Source organism: Schistocerca gregaria, chromosome 3, assembly GCF_023897955.1.
Source record: "Schistocerca gregaria isolate iqSchGreg1 chromosome 3, iqSchGreg1.2, whole genome shotgun sequence".
Lineage (NCBI taxonomy): Eukaryota > Metazoa > Arthropoda > Insecta > Orthoptera > Acrididae > Schistocerca > Schistocerca gregaria.
The window spans coordinates 276,841,586-276,854,083 of NC_064922.1; the positions used below are offsets into that span (position 1 = coordinate 276,841,586).

General features: G+C 46.7%; 1 pseudogene; it reads right to left on the bottom strand.

Moving 5' to 3' along the window:
* Window positions 1–294: 294 nt before the first annotated feature.
* LOC126356621 (5S ribosomal RNA) lies at window positions 295–413 on the bottom strand (annotated as a pseudogene).
* Between the last annotated feature and the right edge of the window lie 12,085 nt (window positions 414–12,498).

Genomic DNA, 12,498 nt, shown 5'->3' on the forward strand with positions numbered 1-12,498 from the left:
CCTGTCTTTTGCGATGATTTTTCAGTATTTATTTTTGTGTAGTATCAGCTTATCCCCCTTCCTTTTCACAATTTTGTAGTATTTTTCTTCAGCTAGCTTAAAAAAAAACACGATCCAAACATGCCTTGAAGGTCCAACAGTAACGACCGGCCGCCGTGCCATCCTCAGCCCTTAGGCGTCACCGGAGGTGGATATCGAGGAGCATGTGATCAGCACACCACTCTTTCGGCCGTTGTCCGTTTCTGAATCAAGCAGCTCCTCAACTGGCCTCACAAGGGATGAGTGCTCCCTACTTACCAGCAACACTCCACAGACCCGGACGGTCACCCATCCAAGTGCTAGCCTAGCCCGACAGCGCTTAACTTCGGTGACCTGACGGGGACCGGTGTTATCACTGCGGCAAGGCCGTTGGCTCTTCAGCTGGCTTGGACCTGAATATTTGTACTCTTCATTATACACTCCTGGAAATTGAAATAAAAAAACCGGGAATTCATTGTCCCAGGAAGGGGAAACTTTATTGACACATTCCTGGGGTCAGATACATCACATGATCACACTGACAGAACCACAGCACATAGACACAGGCAACAGAGCATGCACAATGCCGGCACTAGTACAGTGTATATCCACCTTTCGCAGCAATGCAGGCTGCTATTCTCCCATGGAGACGATCGTACAGATGCTGGATGTAGTCCTGTGGAACGGCTTGCCATGCCATTTCCACCTGGCGCCTCAGTTGGACCAGCGTTCGTGCTGGACGTGCAGACCGCATGAGACGACGCTTCATCCAGTCCCAAACATGCTCAATGGGGGACAGATCCGGAGATCTTACTGGCCAGGGTAGTTGACTTACACCTTCTAGAGCACGTTGGGTGGCACTGGATACATGCGGACGTGCATTGTCCTGTTGGAACAGCAAGTTCCCTTGCCGGTCTAGGAATGGTAGAACGATGGGTTCGATGACGGTTTGGATGTACCGTGCACTATTCAGTGTCCCCTCGACGATCACCACAGGTGTACGGCCAGTGTAGGAGATCGCTCCCCACACCATGATGCCGGGTGTTGGCCCTGTGTGCCTCGGTCGTATGCAGTCCTGATTGTGGCGCTCACCTTTACGGCGCCAAACACCCATACGACCATCATTGGCACCAAGGCAGAAGCGACTCTCATCATTGAAGACGACACGTCTCCATTCGTCCCTCCATTCAAGCCTGTCGCGACACCACTGGAGGCGGGCTGCACGATGTTGGGGCGTGAGCGGAAGACGGCCTAACGGTGTGCGGGACCGTAGCCCAGCTTCATGGAGACGGTTGCGAATGGTCCTCGCCGATACCCCAGGAGCAACAGTGTCCCTAATTTGCTGGGAAGTGGCGGTGCGGTCCCCTACGGCACTGCGTAGGATCCTACGGTCTTGGCGTGCATCCGTGCGTCGCTGCGGTCCGGTCCCAGATCGACGGGCACGTGCACCTTCCGCCGACCACTGGCGTCAACATCGATGTACTGTGGAGACCTCACGCCCCACGTGTTGAGCAATTCGGCGGTACGTCCACCCGGTCTCCCGCATGCCCACTATACGCCCTCGCTCAAAGTCCGTCAACTGCACATACAGTTCACGTCCACGCTGTCGCGGCATGCTACCAGTGTTAAAGACTGCGATGGAGCTCCGTATGCCACGGCAAACTGGCTGACACTGACGGCGGCGGTGCACAAATGCTGCGCAGCTAGCGCCATTCGACGGCGAACACCGCGGTTCCTGGTGTGTCCGCTGTGCCGTGCGTGTGATCATTGCTTGTACAGCCCTCTCACAGTGTCCGGAGCAAGTATGGTGGGTCTGACACACCGGTGTCAATGTGTTCTTTTTTCCATTCCCAGGAGTGTAATTTGAACACGCCGTTTCATTTGCAGTCGCGTATCTAGCAGGTAAACAGGGCCCCTATGAACGTTATTCGCGTCTGCTAACTCATTATGTTTACAACTTTTCATCAGATGTTGACATAATTTACTAACGAGAGGACCGTCAGACCTGCTACTCACGGATTTTGAAGAATCTTAGGTATATAGTAGAGCGACCGGTGTTGAAAACCTGGCTAGCAGCTTTTCGCGCAACAGTCACCAATTTTAGAGAAAATCGATATTAAAGCTTTAAGCGTACTTCCTATACGTGGAACATTAGTAACCTTTCGATCAAGAGAGTAGCGCAGTGGCTTAGGTTCACGTCTTTCACTCTGGCGGTACAGGTTCAAATCTGGGCATACCCCTTTTTCCACTTTCAGCATACAGAATATGATTTCGTAGTATATGTGAATCAAAATTATTCAAAAGGAGACATTTTCACCGTAACAGTTTAATTAATAAACCAGTCGTTTATTACAGCAAACCTTCTTCATATGTGTCTTTCCTTTGTTACAAAATACATTACACAATGGTCTTATTCGTTATTGCTTGCATCGCCTGACCTGCCAGAGCACTGTTCAGGACAGTATTCGTCGTAGAAGCAACCGAAACGCACTGTGAATAATGAGAGCTCTTGCTTTCCAGGCACAAGGGTTTTTCAGAAAGGCTGTTCGTTTGGATTCTGAAAAGATTGTTCTCTCTTCGACCAACTCTGATGAGAACCACGAGGATTTGATCAATCCTGTGAAACTACTAAACTGATGTAGAATTAAAAAACATATTTTTATAGAATCTTCCCTGGAAGCGAATTCTTTATTAGTCTTTAGCAAGTCAAAAGCATTCTGAATATTCTGGGTGAAAATTTTAATCTTCTTCTGAAAATAAACGTCACAGGGATGGTAAACTGTGGGATGATCATTACGAAGCAGCTGCATGCTTTTATTTCATCTACAAAGATTTGATAGTCAGTGCTTCCCACGAATCAAGTATAGGAATGTTTCTTGTCCCACCTACGGACGAATGGCACATTGCAAAAATTGTTCGTACAGCACTTCCTTGAACGTCCCTGATTTCATGCAGGTCACAATTTCATTCTTTATTAGCGTAACAAGTAATTTTTAATGCATCTATATATTTTTTCTTTCCAGTGACACTGTAAAAACCGTTCAAAAATAATTTTGGTGACATGACATGGCTGGGACATGATGAAGTGATAGCGAGACAAAAGTGCTTTTTTGTTGCTGTCATGACGATGGTTCTACAAACGTCTGCCTTGTTGCATCGATTTTAAGCAAAGACGTCCGCTGTTTCCAGTAATATGCAAGCTACTAGATTATCAGTGCCTTACTAGACGACGGGTCCACTACTGCCTGAGCGTGACATCTTAGAGCCTAAATAGCGATAGTGAAAGGGAAGTAATAAGAAAAAAGTCATATTGTTAATGTTTGCTGGGATTCTTCTTCAGTTGGTACTTCAGTTAATTTTACTATGTAGATGAGAGTAAGTAGTGTTTTGCAGCTCGAGACGTACAGGATGAGATTCAGTGAGGATCTAGAAGGTATAGACAAGGATGTGGATCCGTGCTGACTCGAGCGCGGTCGCCATTTGAGCTAGGTTTCTCGAGAGAGGGCCCATGGCGCAAACATCCCGATCAAGATGGCCCCACAGATTGTCAATACGCTTTACGTCCGGGTCATTTAGTGCTCGGGGAAGTGCGGCAAACTCATCCTACCACTCTTCGGACATCGCACGTGCACTGCAAGCTGTGTGGTTCAAAAATGGCTCTGAGCGCTATAGGACTAAACTATTGAGGTCATCAGTCCCCTAGAACTTAGAACTACTTAAACCTATTTAACCTAAGGACACCTCCGTGCCCGAGGCAGGATTCGAACCTGCGGCCGTAGCTCTCGCGCAGTTCCAGACTGTAGCGCCTAGAACCACTCGGCCACACAGGCCGGCGCAAGCTGTGTGGCACGCTGTACTGTGCTGTCGGTATTCACCGCCGTGCCGAGGTGAAACAAACTGCTCGCAGGTATGGACATGGCCCCAAAGATAGAAGAATGCTTGTGTTGATCTATTGTGCCTTCCAGAATGACGAGATCATCCAGGGTATGACACGAAAACATTCCCCATATCATAACGCTCCCTCCTCCGGTTGGGACCCTTCCGACCATTATTGTAGGGTGCTTGTTTTCAGACCTTCCACTATATATACGCTTCCGGCCATCTTAACGATGGAACATAACTCATACATCGGAAGAGGCAGACTGTAGCTACTCAGTGAACGACTATTTTCGGCACTGGCGTGCAAAATACTGCTTTTGACTCCTATGAACAGTAGTCAGCATGGGAGTGTGAACAGGTGCCTGCTGCGGAGCCCCATAGGCACCAACGTTTGTTGAACGGTCGTCGAGGGGACACTGCTGGTAGCCTCTTGGCTAATCTAGGCGGTCAATTGCTCAACAGTGGCACGTCTGTTCGCTCGTACACATGTCCGCAGCCGACGTTCACCTCTGTCATCTATGACCTGTGGTGTACCACAGTTGTCTTGGCACCACTTTTGGAAAGCGCCATTTTGCCATGCACGGTGTGCTTTCTTCATGGTGGTACGCGAACAGTTTACAACCTTAGCAGTTGCGGAGATTCTGTCACCCAAGGCCCCAAATCCAACAATCATACCATTTTGGGTGTCAGATAAATCGCTGCGTTTCCGCATTACAACAATGACTGCACTATGTTCCGGGTTCTCCTGATACGCTTTATATATTCTTCACAGCTCGTGGTGCTCTACCTGTGTACTGTGAGTGGCTATCACACGCTGACATCGAACCTAGGTGCTGGTCACATTAATGTGGCTTGATCGTGTAAAACTGTAACGGAAAAATGTTTCTTGCACCTTTAGATAGGCAATACAGCTTACATCGGGCACACGTGGGGAGAACGATATAGATTGGACTGCCTGTCATAAAATAAACGTAAAAACGTAATTTGAGCTACAGCCACAGGCCGGGTGAGGGAGGGGGGAGGGGTGTCCATTGGTAGCAATCGACTGCTGCACCATTCTGTGGCGTCATTGGATGTGGTATCGATTATCGTGGGGTCAGCACACAATTCTGCCGCCATTGTCAGTTTTCGTAATCTGGAGCCTCTACTACTCGGTCAAGTAGCTACTCGTCTGGCCTCACGGGGCTGAGTGCACCCTGGTCCAGTCCTCAAAAAAAATGGGTTGAAATGGCTCTGAGCACTATGGGACTTAACTATTGAGGTCATCGGTCGCCTAGAACTTAGAACAAGTTAAACCTAACTAACCTAAGGACATCACACATATCCATGCCCGAGGCAGGATTCGAACCTGCGACCCTAGCGGTCGCGCGGTTCCAGACTGAAGCGCCTAGAACCGGTCGGCCAAACCGACCGGAGGTCCAGTCCTTCCACTAAGGAAAAATCATTGGTAGTATCGGGAATAGACCTCGGGTCCTCCACATTGAAGACAACCGCGTTGACCACCCAGCTACGGAGGTGGGCCATATCGCAAGGATCGCTAAGTATTTTCTACGCCACTTTTTCCCTGTACAACAAACGATAGAGGAAGTCGGTGAACTCTTGAATTCACAGACAAATCTGAGGCGATAAGAGGTCCGAGAAACGGTTGTCATTTTGAGTCTTACCTCAATATACTTGATATAGAATGTAGTACCAGGTATATAATTTTGGCTCTAAAGGTTGGGATCGCCTTAGATGTAATACAGAGAATGATATTATGCAGATACCGGGGTTGAGGCGAAAACGCCCGGCCTTCGCCAGTCCTGCGGAGCGCCGCTCGATGACGAACGCCGTCAGCGCAGCACAGCTCAGGGCGGGCCAGATTAGAGATTAAAAGTAATTAAGCAGCACACTGGGTAATCCGCGGCAGGTGAGTCCCGAAAAACCGCGCGCTGGCGGCGTCGGCGCCTCATAACGCGGCCGGCGCTTAATGTCGCAACTTGGCCGCTAATCTGATTGCGCGCCGCACGTAATAACCCGCCGACGCGACGCCCCCGTCCTAGCTGGGCCCCACCCCCGCACCCCGCCACCGCCACCACCCCCCTCGCCCGCCAAAGCCTTCGAATCGAGTTAGCCCAGGAGCGCTCCAATTAACGACTTACCGCGCGCTCCGCGCTCCGTTTGGGGCGCTGCAATCCGCGGCTGCGCCTCTCGCCGCCCTCGCAGCTTGCGCGATTAACAGCTGCGGCGGCGGCGAGCGGGGTCGAGGAATCCGAAGAAACGAGAACGCTGTTCTCGGTAACCAAAGGAACCGAAAACTCCTCCGAGGAATCAGAACTTCCACCAGCATATCGCGGCCGCGAGATGTACCTTACGCTACAGCCTTGTAAAATACTGTACTTATCGTACAGATCGCATACTTTAATTTGGCCCCTGAGTGGAGGATGCTGGCAGAGGAAACTAGTGATCGGCTCGAAGGGCATTCGCTGCTGACACCCAAACCTCCAGATGTCAGACACTCGGATCGGTACCAAACGTTGTATGTCGATAGAGTAGCAACCAAGACTCCGATTTAGTTCGTACTATGTACTGTAGAAGCAGTGGTTGGGAAGGGAGTGAGACAGGACTGTACCATCTCCCCGATGTTATTCAATCTGTATATTGAGCAAGCAGTAAAGGAATCAGAAGAAAAATTCGGAGTATGTGTTAAAATCCATGGAGAAGAAATAAAAACTTTGAGGTTCGCCGATGACATTGTAATTCTATCAGAGACAGCAAAGGACTTGCAAGAGCAGTTGAACGGAATGGACAGTGTCTTGAAAGGAGGATATAAGATGAACGTCAACAAAAGAAAAACGAGGATAATGGAATGTAGTCGAATTAAGTCCGGTGATGCTGAAGGAATTAGATTAGGAAATGTGACACTTAAAGTAGTAAAGGAGTTTTGCTACTTGGGGAGCAAAATAACTGATGATGGTCAAAGTAGAGAAGATATATAATGTAAACTGATGATGGTCGAAGTAGAGAAGATATATAATGTAGAGTGACAATGGCAAGGAAACCGTTTCTGAAGAAGAGAAATTTGTTAACATCGAGTATAGATTTAAGTATCAGGAGCCGTTTCTGAAAGTATTTGTATTGAGTGTAGCCATGTATGGAAGTGAAACATGGACAATAAATAGTTTGGACAAGAAGAGAATAGAAGCTTTCGAAATGTGGTTCAAATGGCTCTGGGCACTACGGGACTCAACATCTTAGGCCATAAATCCCATAGAGCGTAGAACTACTTAAACCTAACTAACCTAAGGACATCACACACACCCATGCACGAGGCAGGATTCGAACCTGCGACCGTAGCAGTCCCGCGGTTCCGGACTGCAGCGCCAGAACCGCACGGCCACCGCGGCCGGCTTTCGAAACGTGGTGCTACAGAAGAATGCTGAAGATTAGATGGGTAGATCACATAACTAATGAGGAGGTATTGAATAGAATAGGGGAGAAGAGGAGTTTGTGGCACAACTTGACAAAAAGAAGGGACCGGTTGGTAGGACTTGTTCTGAGGCATCAAGGGATCACAAATTTAGCATTGTAGGGCAGCGTGGAGGGTAAAAATTGTAGAGGGAGACCAAGAGATGAATACACTAACAGATTCAGAAGGATGTAGGTTGCAGTAAGTACTGGGAGATGAAGAAGCTTGCACAGGATAGGATAGCATGGAGAGCTGCATCAAACCAGTCTCAGGACTGAAGACCACAACAAAAACAACAACAACATGTACTGTTGTCCAACAGAACGCGCATAAACGTTGAATAAAAGCAGTAGCAGAAATAAGGAGTAAAGGAAAAGCATGACTGTGGGTAACTAATTCGTATAGCTTCCGTGGGGAAGTTGGTAGAGCGTCGTACCCTGGATCCTGGTTTCATACACAATTAACGACAATTTAGTTTACTGTATTATGTGCGAAAGTGTAATATGGGACTATTAATACTTCCGCACGTGTGATGCAACTGTTTGTTTATTCTACTGTTTGTATTAGCTCTGTGAAACTACAAATACACTAGTGTCTGTTCTGTCGCACATGACCCCCACAACACCATGTAAGTAGGCTGTTTACCTTTTCATGTGGATGTGAACAGCGTGTAGCGTTGTGCAGTTGGAGGTGAGCCGCCAGCACTGGTGGATGTGGGGAGAGAGAGGGCAGAATTTCGAGAACGGGCGATATGGACGTGTGTCCATCAGAATGAGTAATATATATATATATATATATATATATATATATATATATATATATATATATATATATATAATGACTTTTGAACATTATTAAGGCAAATACATTGTTTGTTCTCTATCAAAATGTTTCATTTGCTATGCCAATCAGTAGTTAGTGCCTTCAGTTGTTAGAATCCTTTATTTAGCTGGCAGTATTGGCACTCGCTGTATTGCAGTAGTTCGAGTAACGAAGATTTTTGTGAGATAAGTGATTCATGAAAGTTATAGGTTATTGTTTGTCAGGGCCATTCTTTTGTAGGGATTATTGAAAGTCAGATTGCGTTGCGCTAAAAAAAAAAAAATATTGTGTGTCAGTTTAGTAATGATCAGAATAAGTAAAGAGAGAAATGTCTGAGTACATTCAGTTTTGCTCAGCTGTTTGAAAAGCAAATCACGTAAGAGGTTTACCAGCACTGTCATTCATTGATATTTCTAAGGGGACGTCTCATTGGTTTCAACCATACCTATCCACAAAAACGTACTCTATAGGTTTACTACTTTTAACTAACGAAGCGAAAGCTGACTGCCAAAAGAAAATTGCATCAAACTCCGAAAAGCCCTATTACGCGTCAGGAATATATTCTCCCATATAACAGTTTCACGCGTAAACAGTTAAAACAGTCATCACTGAGGTTTGAACATGAGAGTTTTGGCACTAGGACCTCTCGCTCTACTAACTCACCCACGCGAGCTACCCAAAAGAATTACAAACATATACTCCTTTCCTATGCTTCGTAGTCTTCAAAAATTTTCAAATGTGCGCGAATTTTTAAGGGACCAAACTGCTGAGGTGATCAGTCCCTATACGTAAACGCTACTTAAACTAAAACTAATCTATGCTAAGAACACACACACACACACACACACACACACACACACACACACACACACACACATAAGCCCGAGGGAGGACTCGAACCTCCGGCGGAAGGGGCGCGCAATCCGTGAATGGCGCCTCAAACCGGGCAGCTACTCCGCGCGGCGCTCCGTAGTCTAGTGTTATTTTCAATCACCGTTTACGCAAGTTCTGCTGGACGATAGCACTTAGGACGAACTAAATTGGTGTTTTGGTTGGTACGCTACCGACATACAACGTTTGGAACCGATCTGGAGGTTTGGCAGTGAGACATGCTCCGTCTTCTTATCCCAGAGCAACCAGTCTATAGCCTATAAAAGAAACAAACACGTAGTGGTTTAAGCATCTCAAAAATGACACGATAGTTGATAGCGAGTCGTTAGGAGGAACAGGCACAGCTTCTTTGCTCATTTTTATAAGTAATATTGACAGTGACTACGCACAACATAGGTCACGCATCCACACTAAATCACAATTGCTGCATATTGCTACGGTGCACAGTACTGTAACGTAGATAAGGCTGGAAGCAAGCGAAAACATTCCGGAGCGGCACGAAGTCAGTCGACTTTCGCTATCAGAGGAACGGCTAGGTAAAGTGTGAGATTTCTAAGATTCGTTGTTTTCGGACGTACACGATCTGAGCAAAGGTATCCTTATACCCTCCGTATGTGGAGTTAATTACTAGATGGCACGAGACGGGGTCATGCCAACATAAAAGGTGGCGGGGTGCATTGTGCTGTCAGCAGAGGAGCGGCAGCAGTGGAATGGGTCAGAGCTAAGTGACTGGGAATGCGGGCCGGACATTGGATGCTACATGAGCAGCAAATCCATCAGGGACATTTAAGGCCTTCTAAAGCTGCCCAGATCGAGTGTCGGTGATTGTGAAGAGAAGAGAACCACAACCAAACCTAGACCAGCCATAACTCGTACACTGAATGACAGGAGCGGTCAAGCATTGCCGAGGGTGGCTGTATAAAAAAAAATTGAAAAAATGAAATCGGCGAATGGAGCTATTCCAAAATTCTAAAGTCAGTCTACCTAGAACAATGGATGTGCCTACGGACTTAAGGAATGGGGTGCAGTGGTGGAGTACGTCTCGCTTGAAGCGCTGTAAAAAGCGACGCCATTGGACTATGAATGGCTGGAAATGAGTAATTTGGATTTATATACGCTGTGGCAATCCGATGGTAGTGTTTGAGTTTGGCGAATGATTGGAGAACGTGACATGCCATCATGTTTAGTGCCAACACTGGATTATAGAGTAGCTGGTGTTAAAGTACGAGGATGTGCTTTCGTCGCCAAGGTGTGGTCCCCTTATTGACCTTAATAAAACGCTAAATGCATTTTACAGCATTGTGGACTGCTGTACTGGGCACAGTGGAGGTAAAGTTGGGAAAAGGTGATTGTATCAGCTTAAAAGTGCATCCAGTCATAAAGCAACATCTGCGAGGTAATTGGTTGTGGACAATTACATTCTTGAAGTGGATTGGCCTGCCAAGATTCCCAACTGGAGCCAAAGTAACACCTGTCGTATGACTGAGAACGTCGACTTCGCTCTGTAGCCCAGTGTACAACATCGCTGCCTTCTCTGGTTTCGGCTGGTGAGGAAGAATGGGCTGCCATTCTTCCACACACACTTCATGAGAAGCCTCCACAGCAGAGATCAAGCGGTTATAAAGATTAATACACGACGCTAACATGTTTCTCGATATTTTGTGTGCTTTCGTGCATATTGTAGGATTTCTACTACAGCGTCTTTAACGAAAATAGTTTTATGTGAATGAAGTACAGCTACAATCGTGCCCTATTATGGTAAAATTTTCACTTTTTGGATATATACACAGATCTGGCCTTTAAAAATTCAACACCCAAAAGGATAGAAATAATACAGTTGAGTACACAGTTTAACAGAACAATACATTATTTCCAAGGACTGTGTTGACATTTGTCGCTAGAAGCACCTCTAACAGAGTGCGTCACTCTGCTGTAGCCTCAAGGGAAGCCACAACAAGGTTCAACGTGTACTCCATATGTCGTTGTGGTGTTCTTATGCATGATTATCTTGCTGAAAACAAGCATATTCCCAAATTCAAGGTACGTGAAGAAAAGTATGTCTATCCTTTCGGGCGATAGTTACGTGTAGCTGCTGAGATCCTACATGGCGTTGAGTATAGCCCTTCTGAAACCATCGATTGAACGCTCGTCTGACAGTCTTGTGATCCCAAGAAAGTAAAGACGCAACATTGAGCGACAATGAACTGCCATCTGTGTACGTAACGATCCTGCCACAGCCGAACTGCGAGACGTTCTGATAGACGTTCTTCTATCTTAAATGTGGCATAAAACGACCTTCTCACAAACAGTATTCAGAACTGAGTTTTAAATGAGAAATCCGCTGTGTGTTCTTTCCTTGTATACAGAATGTAAATGGTATTAGTATTACCTATCGTGTGCGTAATTTTATGCTAATCATTTGCACATCCAAGCACATACACTGAAGAACCAAAGAAACTAGTGCGGTTGCCTAATACCGTGTAGGGCCGTCGCGAGCACGCAGAAGTGCCGCAACACAATGTGTCATGGACTCGACCAATGTCTGAAGTAGTGCTGGAGGCAACAGATACTATGAACCCTGCAGGGCTGTCCATAAATACGTGAGAGTACGAGGGGGTGGAGAACTGTTCTGAACAGAACCTTGCAGGTAATTCCAGATATGCTTAAGAATGATCATGTCTGGGGAGTTTAGTGCCAGACGAAGTCTTTAAACTCAGAAGAGTGTTCCTGGAGACACTCTGTAGCAATTTTGGACGTGTGGCGTGTCGCATTGTCCTGCTAGAATTGACCACGGTGATCAGATAGGATATTTACGTACATGCCTGCTGTCAGCCTCGTATCTAGACGTATCAGGGGTCCCATATCACTTCAACACACATTACATGGCCTCCATCAGCTTGCAGTCCCTTGCTGACATGAAGGGTCCACGGATTCTTGAAATTGTCTGCTTACCCGCACACGTCCATCTGCTCGATACAATTTGAAACGACACTCGTCCAACCTAACAATATGTTTTCAATCACCAACAATCCAATGTCGGTGTCGACGGACCCAGGCGAGACGTAAAGCTTTGTGTCGTGCAGTCATCAAGGGTACAAGAGTGGGCCTTTGGCTCCAAAAGCCCATATCGATGATGTTTCGTTGAATGGTTTGCACTGTAACGCTTGTTGATGGCCCAGCACTGAAATTGCAGTAATTTGTGGAATATTTACGCTTTCGTCACGTTGAACGATTCTCTTCAGTCGCCGTTGGTCCCCTTCTTGCAGGAACTTTTTCCGGGTGCAGCGATGTCAAGGATTTGATGTTTCACCTGATTTATGATATTCGTGGTACACTCGTGACGTAGTCGTACTGGAAAATCCCCACTTCATCGCTACCTCGGAGATGCTGTGTCCCATCGCTCGTGCGCCGACCATAACACGACGTTCAAACTCACTTAA